Source organism: Microchirus variegatus, assembly GCF_963457635.1.
Source record: "Microchirus variegatus genome assembly, chromosome: 1".
Classification (NCBI taxonomy): Eukaryota; Metazoa; Chordata; class Actinopteri; order Pleuronectiformes; family Soleidae; genus Microchirus; species Microchirus variegatus.
The window spans coordinates 24,585,768-24,599,537 of record NC_139802.1 but is presented as its reverse complement, the minus strand read 5'-3'; the positions used below and the strand labels follow the sequence as shown (position 1 = coordinate 24,599,537).

Genomic DNA, 13,770 nt, shown 5'->3' with positions numbered 1-13,770 from the left:
GTTCCCCGTATGTGTACAAATATGAAATAAAAATTTAAATATAATCTCTTTGATTACCTTAGCTTGAACTTCGCATAATGCACTTTGAACAAAACAGTATCATAATATCACACTTCAATAAATGAGTAAAACAGCCATTAACAAAGTGTAAAAAACTCTTGGCACAGTCTAAATATGAAACACTCGCTTATATAAACAATACTGTGATATGAACTTCTTAGACTTAACAGGCAGAATGATAGGTTTACATATCTACCTTTACCCTTTCTATTCTTATAAGATATTCAATTGCAGGAAAAAAGTCCTCTGTAGCTTTAAGGAAAAATGCAAGTGAAACGCCCGTGCTTTAGAAACTAAATGGCAGCTACTTGTACTTGCGCTACTTTCGGGTTTAGTAGCCTTGCGACACTTTCCTTGACGTGCTTGCTTGTGTAGCCTTCACTGCTTGCCCTTGGAGTCACACGAACAGTTCCCGAGGTTGCGCCTCCCTTTACCGCATGTGGCCTGCAGCTATCTTCATCCGCTCGGAGCCTTCACCGATGCAGAAGTGTTCTACTATGCCGCCCATTGATTGAATGCGAGACTCCGGTTCCTTTACTGCTGTTTATTGAGGTCAAACCGACATCTACACCGTAGAACTGAATGTTCAATAGACAAAGAAAAACAACAATACATATAACTGTTACAGAAATAGCATTGCTTAGCATCGTAGTTAGCGTAAATAAATAATACTGAACAATACTGACAACTTTGGCCTGCTTCTCAACCTAGGGCAGAGTAATCACAGTCTTCTTCTTCTCAGAATCTTCACAGTCAAAAAATTATGATTCTTCAGCTTACACTTCTCAAAACATCACACTCGTGCATCAAACACCACGAAGCATGGAGTGACAGAAAGATAAAAAACTAGCCGCTAGCATCATTGCTATTGCTGCTTCGCGACTTCCGAGTCAAGGCACCTAGCTGACCGGCGTTTCTTCCTGTTTTTACTCCTTTCAAAATAAAATCAAAGTTGCTGCATTTACAATTTGAGTCGAAATTATTTTATTTGCGATATACAGAGGTTTAGTTAAAGACTAATATCATCAATATCGTTGTTTGTGAGGGATAACATGATCTACTGAGAGGCACAGCAAGGTGCTGCCTCACCGCAGCTCCCTGTATTTGTATGAGACATATGGAAATTTTGCAATAGTTAATTAAAAAAAAACAATTTTAATTGTGGATTCAGATGGAAAAGTGGTTAATAAATACATACCAGCTGATAAATATTAATATTTATTTTATTTTATAATTAACCCTTTGTTCTTTTCAAGACTGACAGGTGAGGCTCTGCCTCCCCTTCATGCACGTCACTGATAGGCTTAGACTGCTGGGAGAATTTCCCATCATGCACTTAGAAAGAGTACACAGACTTTGCACGAGTCGCACTTTCTCTACCCCGTCCTCTATTTCCCATCCCTCACCACTTACCCAATGTCCCCCCATGATATGTAGCCCATAAAACTACATGTAATGCATAACTAACTGTTATCCCCAAGTCGCTGACCACAACAACCTTATACAGGCTGCGACAAACCCAGTACTGACTAGGGATGCAACGGTACAGTTTCTCCGCGGTTCGGTATGTATCGCCTTTTTTGGGCCACGGTATTGGTACGGTTTTAATATCTTAATATAAAACTACTCAGACTAGCAAAGGCAATATTACATTGTAAATATAATTAGAAGAACAGATCAGCACACCACAAACTTTATTTAAACAATAGTGCACATCAGATCAAATAAAACAGCAAACATATAACCACACAAATTTAAAAAAAATAAAATAAAGTTTAGTGCTATCCAACAAAAATAAACACAATTTTAACCCACTGACAGAAACTACATCTACAAATACACCATGCTGCTCCTCTGGCAAGCCGTTTTAACATTTAATCGAACCACACTCCTATCTGTAATTATTAATTGTAATTTTAGATAGCCATAATAGCATTTCTCCTAGTCAAAATTTTATTCTCACTAGTCAGAATGGTTATTAAAGATGTCCGCAATGACATTATTACTAGTAGAAATGTTATTTCAAGATATCTACAACTGATTGTACTCGTCAAAACTACATTTAAGATATCTAAAAGTCCTTAAAAAGTGTAAGTGGCCGTTTTCAACATTTAATCGCTAGACTGGATATGTATTACAGATATCTGTAATTAAATTCTTCCTAGTCAAAAAGAACATTTCAGATATCCACAAGTCATTCTTCCTGTCCACAATTATCATTTCATATCATATCATCTTCAATCCAATTGTTACTAGTCATAACTGACTGACAGTAGAGTCAGTGCCAGATTTCCACAGAGCCTTCCAGACGAAAACCCGGCTAAAACCCACCGTAAACAGGCCTTAATATATAGCGGAAAAAAACACAATCTGGCAACACCAGCCACCTCAGAGTCACACCGCTGCAAACATAATCAACATGCGAAGCATGGAGAAAAAAAAAAAATGAAGGCAGCAGCACTACCTCAGACTCTGCCTCCACCATTAATACGGCATAATACTGTGAACTTAGTTCAACTTTTTTAAATTATGAACCATAAACTGAACTAGTTCATTTTAAAATGTGTGAACTGAACTTTGAACTATTCCATGTAGAAATTCAAACAATCAGTAATTGTGGTCACAGCAATAAATATTTTAGCAATTCTTCAAGTCTCTCCATCACGCATCTGGCTGTCTGTGCAGCCGGGGTGTTAGTGACACCTATTGTCTCTCAAACGTACAGTCACAAAAGCAACTAATCAACTAAAACCATCAAGATACCGATACATTCTGTCTACTTTGCCTTTCATAAAGGTTCTAAATTTTGTAGTTTTTTAAAATTATACATAAAAGCAGAATATAGCCACTCACCGTAGCTTATTGGACCATGCCAACATTATTTATTAACAATATGCTAATTTAAAAAATGTAAGAATTCGTATGCTCATAAATACTGTAGATAAATAACAAATAAGTAACGGTCCCTTAAAAATATGTCCATTGCTGCTTAACTGCAGAATCACATGCAGTTATACTCCTTTTCCTTTTTTTGTAGGAAGAAGAGGCAGACCAGCCATTGATGTTACCAGAGAACATATGGAATTTTTGCTGAAGCAAGGTCATACAATTAAAAAAGATTGGTAAAATACTGGGATGCTCCACATCATTCCTTTACAAGAGGTCAAAGTTGATGGGTATATTTGTGAGAAGTCGGTTGTCTGCAATAGATGATGGCGAACTGGAACAGCATGTGAGGCAACTTCAGGGCCAATATCCTAATTCTGGCAACGAGGTAATTGGTGGTCTTTTCTTTTGTATAGTAAATCTCATTTGTGTGTCATTGGTTTGTGAGTATCATAGTAATTTCCATATTTTCAAAAATCTATTTCAGATTATGAGAGGCCTATTGCGTGCACAGGGTGTAATTGTTACACGGTCCAGGGTGCGTGAGATGTTGACGATAAATCCTACTGCTGCTGCAAGGAGATGGAGCCAGACAGTTGCAAGATGGGTTTATCATGCACTGTACCCCAACAGTTTGTGGCACATTGATGGGAACATGCGCCTTGTAAGGTTAATTATCAGACTTGTCATACTTTTGAATATTTTGAAAAGAACTACTGCAAGTTAAAAACTATAGTTTACAGCTATATTGTTTCCAGACTACTGTCCATACTATATTTTCATCATTTTCATGTAATAATTTTCTTATTTGTTATCCAACCTTTGTAGATGGGGCTTTGTGATTCATGGTGCCATTGATGGACACTCCCGTCTCATTACCTACCTCATGCAGCACACACTTGTGCCATAACAGTGGCACAAGTGTGCCACTTTTTTCTGTGGCACACTTGCTTTCAAAAACTTTTTTCTGAGTTTTTGAAAGCAAAGTGCCTCTATGGACTAACCTCGAGAGTCAGATCTGACCATGGTGGTGAAAACCTCCTTGTGGCTTTGTTCATGCATCTAGTTCAAGGACTTGAACACCGAAGTTTCATAACAGGAGAATCAGTACACAATCAGCGAATTGAACGCCTTTGGCGTGATGTATTTTTGCATGTGTTGAAGTACTTTTATCTTATGTTCTACTCATTAGAGGATTCAGAGGTTCTAAACCCAGATAATGGTGTCCACAGACTAGCACTGCATATTGTTTATCTTCCTGAGATTCAAACCAGGCTGGAGCACTTTAGACAGGCCTGGAACCACCATGCTTTGCGAACAGAAAATAATCGCACACCAACTCAACTCTGGACAGAGTGCATGCTCACAAACATTTCAGCAGACAACACAGCTGTCAACAATGTCTTTGGGGAAAATCCCTACAGCGGCCAAAATATTGATGCCATCCTCGCTCATCATGGAATTCAGGCACTGCACACACTTGACAACGAAGAGTTCCCGGCTGTAATTGTAGAACCACCTCAACTCATACTCACTCAGCAACAACAGGCATCTGTGCAAAATGCAATCCAACACATTTCCGATCTAAAGATAAAATATCAGGCTTGCTGTACTGCAATTGTCAGCATTTTACAAACTCTGGTATGAGCTAATCAAATTCAAAGTCAAGGGACTAAATCTGATCCACTGTATATTATCCACAGACAGAAAAAGACACCTCAAATCCTTCGTTAAATGTCACTGCATTAAGTCTGTGATAATAATTAGACATTTTGAGGCTATATGTATATTTGCAAGTTGCTTGCATTGTCATTTGAAATAATTTGAAATGCCTCTATTTTTTTCCCTAAAACTTTGAATGTTCCATACATTAACAATGACATGCTGGAAGAAATGAAAAGACACAAAGTACTGCATAACTGTTTTTTTATTTCTTGTTCACAGTTTCTTGCCGACTATGAATAAATGAATGAATAGTCTGCAAGGCTGATAAAACCTCATGAACTTAAGATATGGATGAATATAACAAGAAAGCCTTTTCAGAATCAGAATCAGAATCAGAAAAGCTTTTATTGCCAAGTACGATTTAACACATACAAGGAATTTGTTCTGGTGTCATTGGTGCATGACAAACAACAATCTCTAGATATAAACTATTAAAGGTCACATAGAGTGGTCCTGTCGCATATAAATGTTAGTTATGGAGGTCTACTTACATATATTAACTTGTTTTTATGGTCAAAAACCTCCTAGTTGCTGTAAACGAGCTGATTGAAATACTCTTTTCTGATGATGTTCATCAGCCGCGATATTACAGAGTGAACTTTCACCCCCAGAAGACAGAGGCTTGTGATTGGCCAGTACTATTCAGCACACCAGCTCTCAGAAGCGCAGCTCCCCCCTCTGGAATGGTGGATGCACTGCTACTCATTAACAAAACATTGTTTTAACAGTGTTTAAAAATAGCTTCGTCACGACTCCCGGCCACAGTCTCTTCTATGACTCTGACCCGGAGTCAGACCCAGAGTCAGAAGACACTGTCGCTCGTGAAACACCTCCACAACGGACGTTATTCTTCTTCTGCGGTTCAATGTACGCAGCCGGATGTGCCCGGACTAGTGCCCGGAGCAGGACGATCTGCTGTTCAGGAGAACCGCTGTTTAAGTAACTATTACGGGATTTTCAGAGATCTCATTGAGCCCCGAGATTACAATAAACACAGTGTTCTCAGCAATGGCTGAACTGTTTGTTTCGAACCTTCAGGGCTTCATAAACAAGGTAATGACGCTGATACACACCAAAAAAAACAACGTTTATAGGAACTTCCGGTCGAGTTCCGCTTTAACACTTAAAATCTAAAAATATGGCAATATAAATATAAGAACACAGATTTGTAAGTAAAAGAGCTGTACAGCTGTGCAGTGATAGTAGGTACCAGTGAATGTTACAGTGTGCAAATGTTCACAGTACCAACGTTAATGTAACGCATAGTTTTATGAATGCAATGTCAATGTGACATGTAGAGGCAGAGGTGGAGTGAGAAGAGTCAGAGTATCAGGGGGGTGGATCCTTGTTGATGAGGCTAGTAGCAGAAGGGAAAAAACTGTTCTTGTGGCGTGAGGTTCTGGTCCTGATGGACCGCAGCCTCCTGCCAGAGGAGAGTTTCTCAAAGAGTTTATGTCCGTGATGGGAGGGATCAGCCACAATCTTACCTGCACGCCTCAGAGTCCTGGAGGCGTACAGGTTCTGGAGAGATGGAAGATTGCAGCCAATCACCTTCTCTGCAGACCGAATGACACGCTGCAGTCTGCCCTTGTCCTCGGCGGTGGCAGCAGTGTACCAAATGGTGATGGAGGAGTTGAGGATGGACTCAATGATGGAGGAGTACAAATGCACCATCATTGTCTTTGGCAGGTTGAATTTCTTCAGCTGCCACAGGAAGTACATCCTCTGCTGTGCTTTCTTGATGAGGGAGCTGATGTTCAGCTCGCACTTGAGGTCCTGGGAGATGATAGTTCCCAGGAAGCGGGAAGACTCTACAGTGTCAATTGTGGAGTCACAGATGGTGATTGGGGCAGGTGAGGCTGGGTTCTTCCTGAAGTCTACAACCATCTCCACTGTCTTTAGAGCATTGAGCTCTAGGTTGTTTTGGTTGCACTAAGTCACCAGATGATTCTGTTTGGCACTTTGTTGCATTGTCTTATTTGTTTATTTTACTTTTATTTTTATTTTATTTTTTTGTTTTGTTTTGTTTTATTTTTATTTTTATTTTATTTTTATTATTATTATTTTTATTTTATTTTATGTATCTTTTAACTCTTGTACATCTACACTTTTACCTCCCAATTGTTGCACAATAATTTCCCTCGGGATAAATAAAGCATCTTGAATCTTGAATCTTGAATCATGATCAACCTCCCACCTGTAGGCGGACTCGTCACCATCAGAGATGAGTCCGATGAGAGTGGTGTCGTCCGCGAACTTCAGAAGCTTGATGGACTGGTGACTGGAGGTGCAGCTGTTTGTGTACAGGGAGAAGAGCAGAGGAGAGAGAAGCCCTGGGGGGTTCTGGTGCTGATGATCTGTGGGTCTGAGGTTTTCCCAGCTTCACGTACTGCTTCCTGACCGACAGGAAGTCTGTGATCCACCTACAGGTGGAGTCAGACACAGTCAGCTGGGAGAGATTCTCCTGAAGCAGAGCCGGTATGATGGAATTGAAGGCAGAGCTGAAATCCACAAACAGGATCCTGGCGTAGGTTCCTGCGGAGTCCAGGTGCTGGAGGATGTAGTGGAGGGCCAGATTGATTGTGTTGTCTACAGACCTGTTGGCTCTGTAGGCAAACTGCAGGGGGTCCAGGAGGGGGTTGGTGATGGCTTTCAGGTGTAAAAGCACGAGATGCTCAAAAGACTTCATAACCACAGAGGTCAGGGTGACGGGTCTGAAGTCGTTAAGTCCTGAGGTCTTTGGCTTCTTGGGAACAGGAATGAGTGTAGATCTTTCTGAGGTCTGAGGTGGAGGTGACACACTGGAGGGCTGTTGGGAGGTGTCGTGTCGGATGGTTGCAGGACTGTCCCTTTGTCCTTCAAAGCGGCAGTAAAACTTGTTCAGGTCGTTGGCTAGGCGTTGGTCGTTGATGGAGTGGGGGGTTTTAGGCTTGTAGTTGGTGATCTTCCTGAGCCCTTTCCAGACAGAAGCAGTCGTTGGCTCTTTCACCGCCTTTCTAAACTTGTACTTCTCCTCTTTGACTCTGTCTTTGTCTCTACTCCTGAAGGCCTCTTCCTTATCCAACCTTCTGAGTTTGGATGTGAACCAGGGTTTGTCGTTGTTGTAACTCACCCTGGTGTGTGATGGAACACAGCAGTCCTCACAGAAGCTGATGTATGACGTCACAGCCTCTGTGTACTCATCCAGACTGTTGGTTGCAGTCCTGAACATGTCCCAGTCTGTAGTGTCAAAACACTCCTGGAGATCCTCCACAGCGTCCACTTGCTTGATGTGATCACCACAGGTTTGCAGAGCTTTATGGCGCTTTTCCACCGGCCCGACTTTAAACGGCACTACACTACACGACACGGTTTAGCGAGTGTTTCCACTAGCGTAGTACCTGGAACTCGGCACTATTTTTAGTACCTGCGGTGGTGAGGTTCCATTCAGTGGTGCCGGTACTATGCGCAGGTACTATGCGCTGATTGGTCAAAACTGCCGGTAACTGATTGGCCAGAAGTGTCGTCACTGGGTGCGTCATGAGCGCGACATAAAATACAGGATGCAGGAGTCTATTTCACCATTTTTCGAAAAATAGTAGCGCGCAAATACTTCGACATGGCGACTCTGCATAAGAACACTCCATGGTCCAACGACGAGGTCCAGACTGTCCTGTGTTTAATCGGAGACGACAAAATACAGAGAGCTGGACGGAGCCGCCCGTAACGAGCAGGTCTTGCCGGGAGTCGATGTCCGCTCACGGCGTAACACAGCAACTCCAATAACTCTGCACACGCCAACGGTAAGTTTTTTATTTTCAGCCTAAGAGCAACGTTTAACTACTGCTGAGAATAAACTCGCTTAAACAAGACATTATAAAAGTAACATCATGTGTGTCGGTAATCTCTGTCCGTCTGTTTACACGAGACAACGTAGTTGGCTAGCTAGTTAGCAATGTCGCTATTAGGTGCTCAACCTACAACAAAACATTACGTAAACCTGTAAAAGAAACCAGATTTGTACAAGTCATGAATTAGACTTACTACCGTGTAACGTTTTGTCTTTGCGTGTTAAAACAGACTAGACCAGAATATACAGTATGGGTTCTATATTTACATTATAGACAGAGAATGAGCATCGGATATTATATGTCTATATTACACTTTTGCAAAAAGACAGTATATTGCACATGGGATGAGGAGCCTGGTTATATGTTGTCTACTGAGAGCTAACAGCTGCAGGGAGGAATAAAGGATAATAATAATGATAAAGCTCCTTCATTTAGGGTGTTTCAGTCTGTGGCTGAATATATATATATTGTTATGCGTGTAATTACAGCGTATGTATACACTTCTTTTGTTCAAGAATCCCATTCCATATGTGAGGAGTGTTCATCCACCCCAGCAGAGCCATCAGCTGCTTCGTTATCGGGGGCACCAACTTCGCCACAGACCACAGATCTGTGCAACTGGTAAGAAATAATAAACATGATTTACAGCATTTGTGTATTTCCTTAATGGTTTGATTAATAACCCCTTTTCTCTTCTCTATAGTGTTATGTAGGGAAGAGAAAAAGAAGCACACAGCTGTCCTCGCAGAGCTTCAGGTGGAAGATGTTCAGTAGCAGGAGTGGAACCGGACACAACGTAACCGCCACATCACGAGAGTGCTGCGTTCAACCACGCATTCCTTTGAGTGATTGGGCAGCTTGTCCAGGCAATAGGTGGCAGGAGCATGCGACCTATTTCCTCCCTCCTGTCCTAGGACTCCACCACCTATGTACAGTTTATTTGATTTGCTGTGCAATTTAACTTTGGTTTGCTGTGTTTTTTTGTTTGAATAAACAACAATGTGACTTATGTGATTACGTCATGCGTATTTCTTTTCTTTTAATTGTGGCAGCCTTTACAAACAAAACGTATACAGACAAAAGGAGACATCTCTGCAGAAAGTACAAACTTTTATTTGTAATTCAGTGAAAAACAGTACAATAATAAAGCATTTTACAAATTCACAACAAGTGACACATCAGGCCCTCACCTACATCTCTGCCATCCTCTACACCCTGTGCCACTGCCACCACAGGTTCAACCACTGTAGCTGCTGTGTGTGCATCTCATTCAGTGTCATAGGTCTCACCATGATTTTCACACAGGTTATGCAGAGCACAGCAGGTCATCACCACCATGGATTTCACCAGCTGGACATCACAGTCATTCCTTTTCAGGAGTGACAGAACCATCTGAAACACACAGGCAGCATGCTTACGTTAATACCAGAATACCAAAAATAGAGATTGCTTTCGGTCATTACTACGCTGTACAATTGTACAGTACTATGTAGAAGTCTGAGGCCACCATTAGATTGTTGCTATAATGACAATAGAGGATCATTATTTCTATTTCACCATACTGGAACACAATCAGAATATATGTATGCAGTTTTTTGTTGTTTTAAAAAAAACATCCTCTACAGGTGTCCAGTATTTAGTGTGATCGACCCTTACACTTGAACAATAACACAACTCTGTTAATACTGGAGTGGAACCTTAATTAATGTTTCTGGTTCAAGACATGCGTGAGTATTACATACTCAAAAAAACAACATCGTTTCTGCACAGTACTGTATATGAGCTAGTTAGCGATAGCAACTATATTAGCTTACCCTCACTCGTCGTCTCGTAACATCTCATCTTCAGTTTCATGATGTATGACTTCCCAAACTTCTCTGTACTCCTCCACAGTATTTCTTCTTGCCGCCTGTAGCTTTTTCTGGCGATCTTCTCTTCTGTGTGTGAACAAATGCCACAGACCGAGCAACAGAACGAGTACACGTCCGTCATTGTTTATATGCGTGTGTGTCTCGCGTATAAGACGTCATAGCAGTTTCGCGCAGCCGGGTTGCAGCCGTGTTGTGATAACCACGCCCACGTTGAGAAGGTACGTTCTCTGTAGTGGAAACACAACTAAACCGTGCCGTTTCGTGTCGTGTCGCTCAGTGCCGTGTAGCCCGGAGCTAGTGGAAAAGCGCCATTAGTTTCTGCCTGTAAGCAGGAATCAGGTGGACCATGACGTGGCAGAGTGTCCCAGTACATCGTGGGGAACGGCGTGATAAGCATCCCTGACTGTGGTGTAACAGTGATCCAGAATGTTCTCCTCTCTGGTCGGGCATTTAATATGCTGTCTGTATTTAGGGAGTTTGTGCGTGAGATTACCTTTGTAAAGTCCCCAAGGACAATAACTAAAGAGTCCGGGTTGGTCCGCTCCACACACAATATTTGATCGGCAAACGAGTTGTGCGTCCTGCACGTTGGCATGCGGCGAATGTAAACACCGACCAGAAAGAATGAAGCAAACTCGCGGGGTGGATAAAAAGGCTTACAGTTTATGATGAAAGATTCCAGGTCAGGAGAACAGTGCTGCTGGATCAGTGTAACGTTGTTGCACCAACCACAGTTGATGTAAAAACAGATTCCTCCACCTTTTGTTTTGCCGGAAAGTTCCGTGTCTCTGTCTGCTCTGTAAAGTTGGAAGCCTGCCAGCTGAATGTTGTATCCCTGTTATGTTGTATTTTATTTGCTGTTGATTTACCTAACTGCAGTTCTAACAGCAAAAATGAACGTAAGTCACTCACTCAACATTGACCATCCCTGAGTCAACTGAATTTACTTGGTGCAGCCTTGAATTATGAAAATTTAACAGAACTGCAAACTACTGCATATCTCCAATTGTGGACACAAGATGTAATTGTCCATACTTTGTAAAAACACATTACTGCATAACATCCTAGACAAATGCAGGTATAAGTTGCCTATAAAATTTCATTCTGAACCAACACTGTTAAACACTGAGAAATACCACTAACATAATGTTAATGTTCAGTCATTTATGACAAATTATGCAATTCCAAAGGTTGGAGCTTGCAAAATTCCCTCTGTCATGTATTTTTTGAAGGCTTGATAAGAAGGAAGAGTGCATCGGTAGGTAGAGTACAAGAAGACAAGTATTTGCCTCTGGGAAGATTTTGCTGCCATCGTCGAGAAATTGGATTTGTGGCTGGTTGGGAAATCCAAGTGGAGGCACTGCTGATGCTCCAGAGGCAAACTCCAAGACAGTCTCAAGTGTGATAGGGCCAGCTTGCTCTTCTGTTGGACACCAGGTAGAGTTATTATCAGACATGTTGAATTTAATTCGATTACTTTACTTAGTACTTAAGGATTCTCTTTTTTTTAATGACAAAATGCAAACCTTCAATATCAATCAACCAGTCTCTCCAGAAGCATAATTGTCTGGTTTTCTCAATATCTTCTATTGCTGCCCTGCAGGGAGAAGTCCACTGTGAAAAGACTACTCAGGTCCCTGGCCTGAAGTGCTTTTTCTTCACAGACAAACATCTCATGGAAGAGGGCAGGGTATTTATGGAGCTGTAATCCAAGAGTCTTGAAGCCTTCCGCAAACCTGCAAGATAGAAATATCCCTATTAGGAGCTATGAATGAATGTAGAAACGGAAAGTGAGTGAATTTCCTAGTAATATTAATGTTTTGTAATGGTTTAGATTGAAAGTTTGCTCACATGGATATGGGCCAATCAGGTACACCAGAAACACTTCCATAACCCCACTCAGCAGAACACATTATTATATATTTTTCAACCCTATGTACTTAACATCAAAAGAAACTATGGCTTCAAAGGACAGAACAGACAGAACAGAGTTGAATAAGACCCTCTACAGTATCAGCACATGAACATCACATAATTGAAAAGAAAACATTTGTTCAAGTTCTGTTACAGATTAGATTGTGCAGGTAAACGTTAAGTTTAACTGGCTGCATGCTTTATTTACATTAATAATACAAGGCCAGGAATTGCTTACTGGTCAATAGCGTACCTCATCCTTCCATTCATGAGGAACTCTACAGCAGAGCGAACAAGGGAGTCTTTATCTTCCATTTTTGTCACATGAGGGAACCTATAATGCTCAGGCTATCTGTTGCTTCTCCAATGGCGATATTTGCATCCTCAACAGTTTGCTTCTTGTATGTGAGTGAATTACAAAAATGTATATATTCAACATATACAAGTTCAACCAAGTTTTAATATGAATACCAAAATTAATTCTTTATTAATGTTTATACTCACTTTCATCAGCTGTTACCGGAGTGTGTGATCGCTAACATCTTAAATTCTGACAGGGGCTGTTGGTAGCCCACAAATCTGTTGGTATAGCCTGTCTGAGAAGAAATGTGGACCCACTCCTCCATGGACTACACAAACAGAAATCATTTTTGCCACCCACATATGCATCTTTGTGTCCATGGCTGCAGTAAGTGAAGAGACACAGTAAACTATTAGTTTCAAGCTCAACCACTTACCAAAAAAAGATACAGTGGTATACAAAAGTTTGGGCACCCCTGTAATTTTTCATGATTTTCCTTTATAAATCATTGGTTGTTTGGATAAGAAATTTCAGTCAAATATATCATACAGGAGACAAACACAGTGATATTTGAGAAGTGAAATAAAGTTTATATAATTTACAGAAAGTGTGCAAGAATTATTTAAACAAAATTAGGCATGTGCATAAATTTAGGCACCCTTGTCATTTTATTGATTTCAATACCTTTAGCACTAATTATTGGAACTCAAAATTGGTTTGGTAACCTCAGTGACCCTTGACCTCCATACACAGGTGAATACAATCACCAGAAAGGGTATTTAAGGAGGCCAATTCTAAGTGTTTTCCCTCTTTGCATCTTCTCTGAAGAGTGGCAACACGGGAGCCTCAAAACAACTCTCAAATGACCTGAAAACAATGATTGTTGAACATCATGGTTTGAGGAAGGATACAGAAAGCTATCTCAGAGATTTAAGCTCTCATTTTCAACTGTGAGGAACATTGTGAGGAATTGGAAGACCACAGGCACAGTTCTAGTTATGGCCCGAAGTGGCAGACCAAGAAAAATCTAAGATATGCAGAGGTGAAGGATTGTGAGAAGTCAGTCAACCCACAGACCAGCTCCAAAGACCTACAACATCATCTTGCTGCAGATGGTGTCGCTGTGCATCGTTCAACTATTAAGCGCACTTTACAAGGAGATGCTGTATGGAAGAGTAATGCA

At 41.0% G+C, this 13,770-nt stretch overlaps 1 long non-coding RNA gene across 1 annotated transcript; it reads left to right on the top strand.

Moving 5' to 3' along the window:
* Nucleotides 1-8,209: 8,209 nt before the first annotated feature.
* LOC310925255 lies at nucleotides 8,210-9,504 on the top strand. The gene is made up of 3 exons (XR_014592796.1): nucleotides 8,210-8,453; nucleotides 9,017-9,122; nucleotides 9,205-9,504. It is a non-coding gene; the product is annotated as an uncharacterized lncRNA (long non-coding RNA).
* Nucleotides 9,505-13,770: the final 4,266 nt, after the last annotated feature.